The sequence below is a fragment of the Mustela putorius genome, unplaced genomic scaffold (genome assembly GCF_011764305.1).
Source record: "Mustela putorius furo isolate JIRA1106 unplaced genomic scaffold, ASM1176430v1.1 tig00001472_pilon_pilon_pilon, whole genome shotgun sequence".
Lineage (NCBI taxonomy): Eukaryota > Metazoa > Chordata > Mammalia > Carnivora > Mustelidae > Mustela > Mustela putorius.
In genome coordinates, this window is record NW_025421756.1 from 311,705 (window position 1) to 325,188 (window position 13,484).

The window sequence follows — 13,484 nt, forward strand, 5'->3', positions numbered from 1 at the left end:
CCACAGTGTCTCCCTCTACTCAAAAAACTTCAAATGTTGTGAGGAAACTGTGCTATAGAACGTACTCACGACAGGGTTGAGTCTGTTGAATGTTGGATTCTGTGGAATCTCTCTGTGTAGAAATCATGAAATGACGCTACAGGGCCCTAAAGGTGATTCACAGAAAGGGATCTGTTCAGGTAGACTACTTCAGGTGGCTACTCATTCATAACTGTGTCTCTCCATGGAGAAATGAAGATAGTACAAGGACGGGCTCTGGGCACATTAGTAACTGTGAGTGAAATGCAGGCTATGGCTCTTAGGCATCCAAAACACATATTGGATGAGCACAACACGTAGTCATCCACACTATCTTTCTCTTTCGAAAACGCTTCAAACATTGTGAGATAAGTGTGCTTTAAGAGGGATTTGTGGCCGTGTTGAGTCTGTCAAAGAAGGAAGCTGTTGGGACAGACTGTGTTGTAAACTGGAATAGGCGCATATAGGGGTCTAGTCTCAGACCTCCATCCCCTTGATCACAGGAAGTTCTGTTTCATAGAAATTAATTCAGGAGGATTATCATTTCTCACAGTGTCTTTCCAGTGGTGGAATGAAGATAGAACAAGTAAGGACAGAGGGCAGGTTGTGTACTGTGAGTGAAGGGCAGGGTGAGACACTTAGGCCTCTAAGACACATACTGCAAGTACACCAACTGGTGATGTTCCACAGTGTCTACCTCTGCTCAAAACACTTCAAATGCCATGAGGGAACTCTGCTGTAGGATGTACTCACGACAGGGATGTGTCTGTGGAATGTTAGAAGCTATGGGACCTGTCTGTGTGGAAATCATGAAGTATCGATACAGGGCCGTTGCCGGTGAACATAGGAAGTTCTCTCTTCAGGGAAACTCTCGCAGGCAAATAGTAATTGATAACAGTATCTTCTCTGCTGAGGAAAGAAGATAGAACAAGGACGTGCTCTTGGCAGTTTGCATACTGTGAGTGAAGGGCAAGTTAATGTATTAGGCATCCAAAACACATTTGGATGGTCCTTACCTGTGGTCATCCACACTCTATTTCTTTATCGAAAATGCTTTAAATATTTTGAGGTAAGTGTGTGTTAGGAGGTATTCGTGGCTGTGTTGAGTCTGTCAAAGAAGGAAGTTGTTGGGACTGACTGTGTGGTATACTGGTATAGGCACATATAGGAGTCTAGTCTCAGACGTTGATCTCCTTAACCGCGGGAAGTTCTGTTTCATAGAAATTCCTTCAGGAGGATTCTCATTTCTAACAGTGTCAGAAACAGACATTGAGGAAACTGTGCTATAGAACCTACTCACGACAGGGTTGAGTCTCTTGAATGTTGGATTCTGTGGAATATCTCTGTGTTGAAATCATGAAGGGACCTACAAGGCCCTAAAAGGTGAATCTTAGAAAGAGATCTGTTCAGGGAAAATTCTTCAATTGGATACCCATTCATAACTGTATCTTCTTCGTGGATGAATGAAGATAGAACAAGGACGGTACTTTAGGAACTGTGAGTGAAGTGCAGGCTATCCAAAACACATATTGGATGACCACGACTTGTGGTCATCCACACTGTCTTTCTGTGTCAAAACGCTTCAAAAACTGCAAAGGAAGTGTGCTTTCAGAGGGATCTGTGGCAGTGTTGAGTCTGTCAAAGAAGGAAGTTGTTGGGACTAAGTGTGTGGTAAACTGGAATGGGCGCGTATAGGAGTCTAGTCTCAGACGTCCATCCCCTTGAACATAGGAACTTCTGATTCAGGGAAACTCCTTCAGGTGGATTCTCATTTCTGACAATGTCTCTCCGGTGGAGGAAAGAAGACAGAACAAGGACGGACAGAGGGCAGGTTGCATACTGTGGGTGAAGGGCAGGGTGAGACACTTAGGCCACTAAGACACATACTGCAAGTACACCACCTGTGATGTTCCACAGTGTCTCCCTCTGCTCAAAACACTTCAAATGCCATGAGGAAATGCTGCTGTAGGATGTACTCATGACAGGGATGTGTCTGTGGAAGATTGGAAGCTGGGGGACCTGTCTGTGTGGAAATCATGAAGTGTCGATACAGGGCCATTGTCGGTGAACAGAGGAAGTTCTCTGTTCAGGGAAATTTTTGCAGGCAAATACTAATTGATGACAGTATCTTCTCTGCTGAGGAAAGAAGAGAGAACAAGTACGTTCTCTTGGCAGTTTGCATAATGTGAGTGAAGTGCAAGTTAAGGCACATGGGCATCCAAAACACATTTGGATGGTCCTTACCTGTAGTCATCCAAGCTCTATTTCTTATTCAAAAATGCTTTAAACATTTTGAGGGACATGTGCGTTAGGAGGGATTCGTGGCCCTGTTAAGTCTGTCAAAGAAGGAAGTTGTTGGGTCTAAGTGTGTGGTAAACTGGAATGGGCGCATATAGTGGTCTAGTCTGAAACGTCCATCTCCTTAACCACAGGACATTCTGTTTCATAGAAATTACTTCAGGAGGACTCTCATTTCTGACAGTGGCACAAACAGACACTGAGGAAACTGTGCCTAGAACTTACTCACGACAGGGTTGAGTCTGTTGAATGTTGGCTTCTGTGGAATCTCTCTGTGTTGAAATCATGAAGTGACGCTACAGGGCCCTAAAAGGTGATTCATAGAAAGGGATCTGTTCAGGGAAACTTCTTCATTTGGATACTCATTCATAACAGTGTCTTATTCGTGGATGAATGAAGATAGAACAAGGACAGACTATGCACACTTTAAGAACTGTGAGTGAAGTGCAGGCTATCCAAAAAACATATTGGATAAGCACGACTTTTGGTCATCCACACTGTCTTTCTGTGTCAAAACGCTTCAAACAATGTGAGGGAAGTGTGCTTTCAGGGGGATTGGTGGCATTGTTGAGTCTGTCAAAGAAGGAAGTTGTTGGGACGGACTATGTGGTAAACTGGAATGAGGGCGTATAGGAGTCTAGTCTGAGACGTCCATCTCCTTGACTATAGGAATTCTGTTTCAGGGAATCTCCTTCAGGTGGATTCTCCTTTCTGACAGTGTCTTTCCTGTGGATGAAAGAAGACAGGACAATGACAGACAGAGGGCAGGTTGCATACTGTGGGTGAAGGGCAGGGTGAGACACTTAGGCCGCTAAGACACATACTGTCAGTACACCACCTGTGATGGTCCACAGTGTCTCCCTCTGCTCAAAACCCTTCAAATGCCTTGAGGGAACTGTGCTATAGGACATACTCACGACAGGGATGTGTCTGTGGAAGGACAGAAACTGTGGGAACTGCCTGTGTGGAAATCCTGAAGTGTCGAAACAGTGCCATTGCTGGTGAACATAGGAAGTTCTCTCTTCAGGGAAACTCCTGCAGGCAAATACTAATTGATGACAGTATCTTCTGCGCTGAGGAAAGAAGATAGAACAAGGACGTTTTCTTGGCAGTTTGCATACTGTGAGTGAAGTGCAAGTTAAGGCGCTTAGGGTTCCAAAACACATTTGGATAGTCCTTACCTGTGGTCATCCACACTCTATTTCTTTGTCGAAAACGCTTTAAACATTTTGAGGGAAGTGTGCTTTAGGAGGGATTCGTGGCCGTGTTGAGTCTGTCAAAGAAGGAAGCTTTTGGGACTAAGTGTGTGGTAAACTGGAATGGGCGTGTATAGGAGTCTAGTCTCAGATGTCCATCCCCTTGACCATAGGAAGTTCTGTTTCAGGGAATCTCCTTCAGGCGGATTCTCATTTCTGAAAGTGCCTATCCTGGGGAGGAAAGAAGACAGACTAAGGACGGACAGAGGACAGGTTGCATACTGTGAGTGAAGGGCAGGGTGAGACACTTAGGCCTCTAAGACACATACTGCAAGTACTCCCCCTTGTAGTTCCACAGTGTCATCCTCTGCTCAAAACAGTTCAAATGCCGTGAGGGAACTGTTTTATAGGACGGACACATGACAGGGATGTGTCCTTGGAAGCCTGGAAGTTGTGGGATCTTTCTGGGATGAAATCATGAAGTGACGCAACAGGGTCCTAAAAGGTGATTCATAGAAAGGAACCTGTTCAGGGAACCTACTTCAGGTGGCTACTCATTCATAACAGTGTCTTCTACATTGAGGAATGAAGATAGAGCAAGGACGGACTCTGGGCACTTTAATAACTGTGAGTGAAGTGCAGGCTATAGCGCTTAGGCATCCAAAACACATATTGGATCAGCACGACCTGTAGTCATACACACTGTCTTTCTGTTTCGAAAACGCTTCAAATATTGGGAGGGAAATGTGCTTTAGGAGGGATTTGTGGCCGTGCTGAGTCTGTTCAAAGAAGGAAGCTGTTGGGACTGACTGTGTGGTAAACTGGAATAGGGCATATAGGAGTCCTGTATCAGATGTCCATTCCCTTGAGCACAGGAAGTTCTGTTTCATAGAAATTTCTACAGGATGATTCTCATTTCTGCCAGTGTCTTTTCAGTGGAGGAAAGAAGATCGAACAAGGACGGACAGAGGGCAGTTTGCATATTGTGAGTGAAGCGCAGGGTGAGACACCTAGGCCTCTAAGACACATAGTGCATGTACGCCACCTGTGATGTTCCACAGTGTCTCCCTCTCCTCAAAATACTTCAATCGCCATGAGGGAACGCTGCTGTAGGACGTACCCACGACAGGGGTGTATGAGGAAGTTGGAAGCTGTGGGACCTGTATGTGCGGAAATCATGAAGTGTCAATATAGGGCCATTGCCGGTGAACATAGGAAGTTCTCCGTTCAGGGAAACTCTTGCAGGCAAATACTAATTGATGACAGTATCTTCTCCTCTGAGGAAAGAATATAGAACAAGGACGTTCTCTTGGCAGTTTGCATAATGTGAGTGAAGTGCATGTTAAGGCACTTAGGCATCCAAAACACATTTGGATGGTCCTTACCTGTGGTCATCCACACTTTATTTCTTTGTTGAAAACGCATTAAACATTTTGAGGGAAGTGTCCGTTAGGTTTCGTGGCCGTGTGGAGTCTGTCAAGGAAGGAAATTGCTGGGACTAAGTGTAAACTCGAATGGGCGTGTATAGGGGTCTAGTCTCAGACATCCATCTCCTTATCCACAGGAAGTTCTGAGTCATAGAAATTCCTTCAGGAGTATTCTCATTTCTGACAGTTTCTTTCCAGTGGAGGAACGAAGATAGAACAAGAACGGACAGAGGGCAGGTTGCATACAGTGATTGAAGGGCACGGTGAGACACTTAGGCCACTAAGACACATACTGCAAGTACACCACCTGTGATGTTCCACAGTGTCTCCCTCTGCTCGAAACACTTCAAATTCCATGAGGGAACGCTGCTGTAGGACGTACTCAAGACAGGGATGTGTCTGTGTAAGGTTGGAATCTAAGGGACCTGTCTGTGTGGAAATCATGAAGTATCGATACAGGGCCATTGCCAGTGAACATAGGAAGTTCTCTCTTCAGGGAAACTCTTGCAGCCAAATACTAATTGATGACAGTATCTTCTCTGCTGAGGAAAGAAGATAGAACAAGGATGTACTCTTGGCAGTTTGCATACTGTGAGTGAAGTGCAAGTTAATGTGCTTAGGCATCCCAAACACATTTGGATGGTTCTTACCTGTGGTAATCCACACTCTATTTCTTTGTGGAAAATGCTTTAAACATTTTGACGGAAGTGTGCGTTAGGAGGGATTCGTGGCCGTGTGAGTCTGTCAAAGAAGGAAGTTTTTGGGTCTAAGTGTGTGGTAAACTGGAATGGGCACATATAGTGGTCTAGTCTCAGACGTCCATCTCCTTAACCACAGGAAGTTCTGTTTCATAGAAATTCCTTCAGGAGGATTCTCATTTCTGACAGTGTCAGAAACAGACACTGTGGAAACTGTGCTATAGAACCTACTCACGACAGGGTTGAGTCTCTTAATGTTGGATTCTGTAGAATATCTCTGTGTTGAAATCATCAAGTGACCTACAAGGCCCTAAAAGGTGATTCTTAGAAAGAGATCTGTTCAGGGAAAATTCTTCATTTGGATTCTCAGTCATAACAGTGTCTTCTTCGTGGATGAATGAAGATAGAACAAGGACAGACTATGCACACTTTAAGAACTGTGAGTGAAGTGCAGGCTATCCATAAAACATATTGGATAAGCACGACTTGTGGTCATCCACAATGTCTTTCTGTGTCAAAACGCTTCAAACAATGTGGGGGAAGTGTGCTTTCAGTGGGATTTGTGGCATTGTTGAGTCTGTCTAATAAGGAAGCTGTTGGGACTGACTGTGTGGTAAACTGGAATGAGTACGTATAGGAGTCTAGTCTGAGACGTCCATCTCCTTGACCATAGGAATTCTGTTTCAGGGAATCTCCTTCAGGTGGATTCTCATTTCTGACAGTGTCTTTCCTGTGGATGAAAGAAGACAGAACAACGACGGACAGAGGGCAGGTTGCATACTGTGGGTGAAGGGCAGGGTGAGACACTTAGGCTGCTAAGACACATACTGCAAGTACACCACCTGTGATGGTCCACAGTGTCGCCCTCTGCTCAAAACCCTTCAAATGCCTTGAGGGAACTGTGCTATAGGACATACTCACGACAGGGATGTGTCTGTGGAAGGATTGAATCTGTGGGACCTGCCTGTGTGGAAATCCTAAAGTGTCGATACAGTGTCATTGCTAGTGAACATAGGAAGTTCTCTCTTCAAGGAAACTCCTTCAGGCATATACTAATTGATGACAATATCTTCTCCGCTGAGGAAAGAAGATAGAACAAGGACGTTCTCTTGGCAGTTTGCATACTGTGAGTGAAGTGCAAGTTAAGGCGCTTAGGCATCCAAAACACATTTGGATGGTCCTTACCTGTGGTCATCCACACTCTATTTCTTTGTCGAAAACGCTTTAAACATTTTGAGGGAAGTGTGCTTTAGGAGGGATTCGTGGCCGTGTTGAGTCTGTCAAAGAAGGAAGCTTTTGGGACTAAGTGTGTGGTAAACTGGAAAGGGCGTGTATAGGAGTCTAGTCTCAGATGTCCATCCCCTTGACCATAGGAAGTTCTGTTTCAGGGAATCTCCTTCAGATGGATTCTCATTTCTGAATGTGTCTTTCCTGTGGAGGAAAGAAGACAGACTAAGGACGGACAGAGGACAGGTTGCATACTGTGAGTGAAGGGCAGGGTGAGACACTTAGGCCTCTAAGACACATACTGCAAGTACTCCCCCTTGTAGTTCCACAGTGTCATCCTCTGCTCAAAACAGTTCAAATGCCATGAGGGAACTGTTTTATAGGACGGACACATGACAGGGATGTGTCCTTGGAAGCCTGGAAGTTGTGGGATCTTTCTGGGATGAAATCATGAAGTGAATGCAACAGGGCCCTTACAGGTGATTCATAGAAAAGGACCTGTTCAGGGAACCTACTTCAGGTGGCTACTCATTCATAACTGTGTCTTCTCCAATGAGGAATGAAGATAGAGCAAGGACGGACTCTGGGCACGTTAATAACTGTGAGTGAAGTGCAGGCTATGGCACTTAGGCATCCAAAACACTTATTGGATCAGCACGACCTGTAGTCATACACACTGTCTTTCTGTTTCGAAAACGCTTCAAACATTGGGAGGAAAACGGGCTTTAGGAGGGATTTGTGGCCGTGTTGAGTCTGTCAAAGAAGGAAGCTGTTGGGACTGACTGTGTGGTAAACTGGAATAGGGCTTATAGTAGTCTAGTCTCAGATGTCCATTCCCTTGAGCAGGGAAAGTTCTGTTTCATAGAAATTTCTACAGGATGATTCTCATTTCTGCCAGTGTCTTTTCAGTGGAGGAAAGAAGATCGAACAAGGACGGACAGAGGGCAGTTTGCATATTGTGAGTGAAGCGCAGGGTGAGACACCTAGCCTCTAAGACACATAGTGCATGTACGCCACCTGTGATGTTCCACAGTGTCTCCCTCTCCTCAAAACAATTCAATCGCCATGAGGGAACGCTGCTGTAGGACGTACCCATGACAGGGGTGTGTATGAGGAAGTTGGAAGCTGTGGGACCTGTCTGTGTGGAAATCATGAAGTGTCAATACAGGACCATTGTCGGTGAACATAGGAAGTTCTCTGTTCAGGGAAATTTTTGCAGGCAAATACTAATTGATGACAGTATCTTCTCCCTGAGGAAACGAAGATAGAACAAGGACGTTCTCTTGGCAGTTTGCATAATGTGATTGAAGTGCAAGTTAAGGCACTTGGGAATCCAAAACACATTTGGATGGTCCTTACCTGTGGTCATCCAAGCTCTAATTCTTATTTAAAAACGCTTTAAACATTTGAGGGAATTGTGTGTTAGGAGGGATTCGTGGCCGTGTTGAGTCTGTCAAAGAAGGAAGTTTTTGGGTCTAAGTGTGTGGTAAACTGGAATGGGCGCATATAGTGATCTAGTCTGAGACGTCCATGTCCTTAACCACAGGAAGTTCTGTTTCATAGAAATTCCTTCAGGAGGATTCTCATTTCTGACAGTGTCAGAAACAGACACTGAGGAAACTGTGCTATAGAGCCTACTCACGACAGGGTTGAGTCTCTTGAATCTTGGATTCTGTGGAATATCTCTGTGTTGAAATCATCAAGTGTCCTACAAAGCCCTAAAAGGTGATTCTTAGAAAGAGATCTGTTCAGGGAAAATTCTTCATTTGGATTCTCAGTCATAACAGTGTCTTCTTCGTGGATGAATGAAGATAGAATAAGGACAGACTATGCACACTTTAAGAACTGTGAGTGAAGTGCAGGCTATCCAAAAAACATATTGGATAAGCACGACTTGTGGTCATCCACACTGTCTTTCTGTGTCAAAACACTTCAAACATTATGAGGGAAGTGTGCTTTTGGAGGGATTTCTGGCAGTATGTATTCTGTCAAAGAAGGAAGCTTTGGGATTGTGTGGTAAACTGGAATGGGCATGTATAGGAGTCTAGTCTAAGACGTCCATCCCCTTGACCATAGGTATTCTGTTTAAGGGAAACTCCTTCAGGTGGATTCTCATTTCTGACAGTGTCTTTCCTGTGGATGAAAGAAGACAGAACAACGACGGACAGAGGGCAGGTTGCATACTGTGAGTGAAGTGCAGGGTGAGACGCTTAGGCCGCTAAGACACATACTGCAAGTACACCACCTGTGATGGTCCACAGTGTCTCCCTCTGCTCAAAACCCTGCAAATGCCTTGAGGGAACTGTGCTATAGGACGTACTCACGACAGGGATGTGTCTGTGGAAAGACTGAATCTGTGGGACCTGCCTATGTGGAAATCCTGAAGTGTCGATACAGTGCCATTGCTGGTGAACATAGGAATTTCTCTATTCAGGGAAACTCCAGCAGGCAAATACTAATTGATGACAGTTTCTTCTCCGCTGAGGAAAGAAGATAGAACAAGGACGTTCTCTTGGCAGTTTGCATAGTGTGAGTGAAGTCCAAGTTAAGGCGCATAGGGATCCAAAACACATTTGGATGGTCCTTACCTGTGGTCATCCACATTCTATTTCTTTGTCAAAAACGCTTTAAAAATTTTGAGGGAAGTGTGCTTTAGGAGGGATTCGTGGCTGTGTTGAGTCTGTCAAAGAAGGAAGCTTTTGGGACTAAGTGTGTGTAAACTGCAATGGGTGTGTATAGGAGTCTAGTCTCAGATGTCCATCCCCTTGACCATAGGAAGTTCTGTTTCAGGGAATCTCCTTCAGATGGATTCTCATTTCTGAAAGTGTCTTTCCTGTGGAGGAAAGAAGACAGACTAAGGACGGACAGAGGACAGGTTGCATACTGTGAGTGAAGGGCAGGGTGAGACACTTAGGCCTCTAAGACCCATACTGCAAGTACTCCCCCTTGATGTTCCACAGTTTCATCCTCTGCTCAAAACAGTTTAATGCTGTGAGGGTACTGTTTTATAGGACGGACACATGACAGGGATGTGTCCTTGGAATTCTGGAAGTTGTGGGATCTTTCTGGGATGAAATCATGAAGTGACGCAACAGGGCCTTAACAGGTGATTCATAGAAAGGGACCTGTTCAGGGGACCTTTTGCAGGTGGCTACTCATTCATAACAGTGTCCTCTCCATTGAGGCATGAAGATAGATCAAGGACGGACTCTGGGCACGTTAATAACTGTGAGTGAAGTGCAGGCTATGGCACTTAGGCATCCAAAACACATATTGGATCAGCACGACCTGTAGTCATACACACTGTCTTTCTGTTTCGAAAATGCTTCAAACATTGGGAGGGAAATGGGCTTTAGGAGGGATTTCTGGCCATTCTGAGTCTGTCAAAGAAGGAAGCTGTTGGGACTGACTGTGTGGTAAACTGGAATAGGGCTAATAGGAGTCCTGTATCAGATGTCCATTCCCTTGAGCACAGGTAGTTCTGTTTCATAGAAATTTCTTCAGGAGGATTCTCATTTCTGACAGTGTCTTTCCAGTGGAGGAAAGAAGATGGAACAAGGACGGTCAGAGGGCAGTTTGCATATTGTGAGTGAAGCGCAGGGTGAGATACCTAGGCCTCTAAGACACATAGTGCATGTACGCCACCTGTGATGTTCCACAGTGTCTCCCTCTCCTCAAAACACTTCAATCGCCATGAGGGAACGCTGCTGTAGGACGTACCCACGACAGGGGTTTGTATGTGGAAGTTGGAAGCTGTGGGACCTGTATTAGTGGAAATCATGAAGTATCAATATAGGGCCATTGCCAGTGAACATAGGAAGTTCTCTGTTCAGGGAAACTCTTGCAGGCAAATACTAATTGATGACAGTATCTTCTCCCCTGAGGAAGATGATAGAACAAGGACGTTCTCTTGGCAGTTTGCATAATGTGAGTGAAGTGCATGTTAAGGCACTTAGGCATCCAAAACACATTTGGATGGTCCTTACCTGTGGTCATCCACACTTTATTTCTTTGTCGAAAATGCATTAAACATTTTGAGGGAAGTGTCCGTTAGGAGGGATTCGTGGCCGTGTTGTGTCTGTCAAAGAAGGCAATTGCTGGGACTAAGTGTGTGGTAAATTGGAATGGGCCTGTATAGGGGTCTAGTCTCAGACGTCCATCTCCTTAACCACAGGAAGTTCTGAGTCATAGAAATTCATTCAGGAGGATTCTCATTTCTGACAGTGTCTCCAGTGGAGGAACGAAGATAGAACAAGAACGGACAGAGGGCTGGTTGCATACAGTAATTGAAGGACAGGGTGCGACACTTAGGCCTATAAGACACCTAATGCAAGTACACCACCTGTGACGTTCCACAGTGTCTCCCTCTGCTCAAAACACTTCAAATGCCATGAGGGAACGCAGCTGTAGGACATACTCATGACAGGAATGTGTCTGTGGAAGGTTGGAATCTATGGGACCTGTCTGTGTGGAAATCATGAAGTATCGATACATGGCCATTGCCAGTGAGCATAGGAAGTTCTCTCTTCAGGGAAACTCTTGCAGGCAAATACTAATTGATGACAGTATCTTCTCTGCTGAGGAGAGAAGATAGAACAAGGATGTACTCTTGGCAGTTTGCATACTATGAGTAAAGTGTAAGTTAAGGCACTTGGGCATCCAAAACACATTTGTATGGTCCTTACCATGGTCATCCAAGCTCTAATTCTTATTCAAAAATGCTTTAAACATTTTGAGGGAAGTGTGCTTTAGGAGGGATTCGTGGCCGTGTTGAGTCTGTCAACGAAGGAAGTTGTTGGGTCTAAGTGTGTGTTAAACTGGAATGGGCGCATATAGTGGTCTAGTCTCAGACGTCCATCTCCTTAACCACAGGAAGTTCTGTTTCATAGAAATTCCTTCAGGAGGATTCTCATTTCTGACAGTGTCAGAAACAGACACTGAGGAAACTGTGCTATAGAGCCTACTCACGACAGGGTTGAGTCTCTTGAATCTTGGATTCTGTGGAATATCTCTGTGTTGAAATCATCAAGTGACCTACAAGGCCCTAAAAGGTGATTCTTAGAAAGAGATCTGTTCAGGGAAAATTCTTCATTTGGATACTCAGTCATAACCGTGTCTTTTTTGTGGATGAATGAAGATAGAACAAGGACAGACTATGCACACTGTAGGAACTGTGAGTGAAGTGCAGGCTATCCAAAAATCATATTGGATAAGCACGACTTGTGGTCATCCACAATGTCTTTCTGTGTCAAAACGCTTCAAACAATGTGGGGGAAGTGTGCTTTCAGTGGAATTTGTGGCATTGTTGAGTCTGTCAAAGAAGGAAGCTATTGGGACTGACTGTGTGGTAAACTGGAATGAGTGCCTATAGGAGTCTAGTTTGAGACTTCCATCTCCTTGACCATAGGAATTCTGGTTCAGGGAAACTCCTTCAGGTGGATTCTCCTTTCTGACAGTGTCTTTCCTGTGGATGAAAGAAGACAGAACAATGACGGACAGAGGGCAGGTTGCATACTGTGGGTGAAGGGCAGGGTGAGACACTTAGGCCTCTAAGACACATACTGCAAGTACACCACCTGTGATGGTCCATAGTGTCTCCCTCTGCTCAAAACCCTTCAAATGCCTTGAGGGAACTGTGCAATAGGACGTACTCACGACAGGGATGTGTCTGTGGAAGGACAGAATCTGTGGGACCTGCCTGTGTGGAAATCCTGAAGTGTCGATACAGTGCCATTGCTGGTGAACATAGGAAGTTCTCTCTTCAGGGAAACTCCTGCAGGAAATACTAATTGATGACAATATCTTCTCCGCTGAGGAAAGAAGATAGAACAAGGACGTTCTCTTGGCAATTTGCATACTGTGAGTGAAGTGCAAATTAAGGCGCTTAGGGATCCAAAACATATTTGGATGGTCCTTACCTGTGGTCATCCACACTCTATTTCTTTGTCAAAAACGCTTTAAACATTTTGAGGGAAGTGTGCTTTAGGAGGGATTCGTGGCCGTGTTGAGTCTGTCAAAGAAGGAAGCTTTTGGGACTAAGTGTGTGGTAAACTGGAAAGGGCGTGTATAGGAGTCTAGTCTCAGATGTCCATCCCCTTGACCATAGGAAGTTCTGTTTCAGGGAATCTCCTTCAGATGGATTCTCATTTCTGAATGTGTCTTTCCTGTGGAGGAAAGAAGACAGACTAAGGACGGACAGAGGACAGGTTGCATACTGTGAGTGAAGGGCAGGGTGAGACACTTAGGCCTCTAAGACACATACTGCAAGTACTCCCCCTTGATGTTTCACAGTGTCATCCTCTGCTCAAAACAGTTCAAATGCCGTGAGGGAACTGTTTTATAGGACGGACACATGACAGGGATGTGTCCTCGGAAGCCTGGAAGTTGTGGGATCTTTCTGGGATTAAATCATGAAGTGACGCAACAGGGCCCTAACAGGTGATTCATAGAAAGGGACCTGTTCAGGGAACCTACTTCAGGTGGCTACTCATTCATAACAGTGTCTTCTCCATTGAGGATGCAGATAGAGCAAGGACGGACTCTGGGCACTTTAATAACTGTGAGTGAAGTGCAGGCTATGGCGCTTAGGCATCCAAAACACATATTGGATCAGCACGACC